Source organism: Capsicum annuum, chromosome 1 (assembly GCF_002878395.1).
Source record: "Capsicum annuum cultivar UCD-10X-F1 chromosome 1, UCD10Xv1.1, whole genome shotgun sequence".
Classification (NCBI taxonomy): Eukaryota; Viridiplantae; Streptophyta; class Magnoliopsida; order Solanales; family Solanaceae; genus Capsicum; species Capsicum annuum.
Window position 1 is genome coordinate 180460022 of NC_061111.1, and position 2841 is coordinate 180462862.

Consider the following 2841-nt stretch of genomic DNA (forward strand, 5'->3'; position numbering starts at 1 on the left):
ATCATCCATCTTCAGATAATGACTTGAAGGTGTCCCTTCAAATCACATGCTCCTGATGTATTCAAATATTGATTCATAAAATAATGAGATATCCTCGATACCAATATTTGTGTCTCGCATTTCAATAGATATTAAATGCCGATGATATCCTCAACACCTACATTTGTGTCTCACGTGTCAACAAATATTAAATACTGATAATATCCTTGAACTAATGTTTGTGTCTCGCATATTAACAAATATTAAATTTTGATGATATCCTCAACACCAACATTTGTTTCTCACATGTCAACAGATATTAAATGTTGATGGTATCCTCGATACCAGCATTTGTGTCCTGGATATCAACAGATATTAAATGTTGATGATATCCTCGATGCTAGCATTTGTTTCTCGCATATCAATAGATATTAAATGCTGATAATATCTTTGATGCTAGCATTTATGTCACGCGTGGTAACAAATATTAAATGTTGATGATATCCTCAATACCAGTATTTGTGTCTCACGTGTTAACAGATATTAAATACTGATGATATCCTTGACACCGATATTTGTGTCTCGCGTTTCAATAGATATTAAATGTTGTGGCCTTATAGGGTTGTCTCCTTTGATTGTACGTGCACTCAAAGTAAATATTTAGTAGACACAAAGTTGCTTTTGCTAGCAACTATCTTTTAGTGAAATTCTAAATACCATATTCATAAAAAAGATAAGGTGCATTTGTTTATCCTTCATGGTTTCAAGAAATGAGATAGACAATTCAAAAGGCCATTGATAAATGGGTATTAAACCCATCTTTGAAGCTACCCAAAAATACCATTCTTGAGTATTATGTTCTTTGGTGTGGCTCGCAACTCGCTTGGGGATCTTTGAAAGAGGTTCCTATTTTTGTGTATTTATCCCTGCATCCACATAAAAATGATTAGTCTTGAGTGAAACTACTTCGTGTTGACCTCCTTTGATCCCTGGTTTACTCCTCGCCCTTTTTAGAGTACTTCGTCATGTTGGGACTTCCAACCTGACTCCCCATCCTAATAGATGCCTAGGCAATTACTAAGTAAAAAGATTCGTATAGATTTTTGAAAGTAGTTTTAATTTTTAGAAACTAGTTTCAAAAATTTCTATAAAAGATTTGGGAAATCTCTGGGATCCATGTCATGTACAAGATCGAAGAACGTTTTTCTCTTGGTTCTGACTATATCTGATATTTGACGGAGGATTGGCAGGGATTCAATATCGTTAAGGCTTTCTATTAGAAGTTCTGTCATAACCGGAGACATAATCTGCCTAGACTTTATCGCAGCTGGTGACATCTCGAACTTGCCTTTGGCCTCTGGTGCTGGGGATTAGTAACGCCTTAAGTTTGTACCCCGGACGCTACACGATGCTCACAATTCTGAAAGACTACAAGCTAACCCATGACTGGTACCATCTACAATAACTATGTAATAAATACTGTAATGATTGCGGAAATAGGCAAAAACATATGCCATAAGGTTCAAATCTACAAAATAAATCTAAATATAAGTAGTAAAAAACTGAACAACTAACTAAAAATACTCTAGTCTGAAAAGCCTCTAAACTGTCTAAACTGGGGAGTTGATGGGAAAAGACCCCAACTAACTCCAACTACTAAAATAAACTAAAATACTGAAAATAATAAGCATGTCCACGATCTATGAGAATTCACCACTACTATGAATGTTGAGAATCTGAACTGCTAAGGGTGCCGTGGAGCCCGTGAGTCTGAACCTATGATATAAGACATCATAGCGCAAAAAAAACTTGTGTTAGTACTTTGAATGTATTGGAATACTCAGAGAGGTAGGATGAGGTGCATGCATTCATATACATGAACAATAATAACTAAATAATATGAGCATGACTGAATAAGAGTACATGCATGGATACGTATACTGTAACTGGCTTGTCATAATACCATGTACTGTATCTGAATATTGATTTACAAATATCTGAGTTTACTGATGTTGTATTTCTTATAATTGAATAACTATATCTGACAGTCCTGAATTTGGTGGAACTATATTGAGTTTCATACTGAGCTGAGTGACTATATCTGATAGTCTAGAATCTGTAGAACTGAACTGAGTTCTATTCTGAGACTGAGACTGAAACTGAGACTGTGGGAGGTAATTATCTAACTGATATGCCCATCTCTGAACTGATTGGGGCCAACCTATAACCCTATTTGGAAGGGTATCAATATCGTACCACGGTTAAAGATAAACTGTGGATTAACCCTATCTGACAGAAAGCTCTTCTGTCAATCCTCGCTGATAGGAAAAACTCAAATGAGATATATCAACCCTAATAATATCTTATAGGAAAATATCTCAACCTACGCTGGCTATGCAGTTCTGGAACACAAGGATTGCTTCTAAGGATCACACCCACTACTAGCAGGTAAGTCCATATCCTTGGGTTCACTCAGTGCTAAATCCTACTCCCAATTGAATAGACACTGGACTGAGTTCTAAACTGTACTAGGCTGGACTGAGCTGTTACTAATATTACTGTTTGACTGAACTGAACTAAGTTCAGTGGATTCCGTGAACTGACGAAAACTACTGCATTCTGTTAACTGAATGAGTACTATTGAGTACTACGGAGCTCTGAACTGAGTACTATGACTGAATAACGATCACTACTGATATTTCTTGAGTTTCTATAAATAACTGAGAACACTACTGATCGTGATGTGACTGATACTATTCTATAACTGACCATGGCTCTAGGTAATCAGCTAAATTGTCGTGTATAAAAACCTCTAGGACTCGATAGCATAAACTAAGAGACATAGCACAACCTTCCAACATA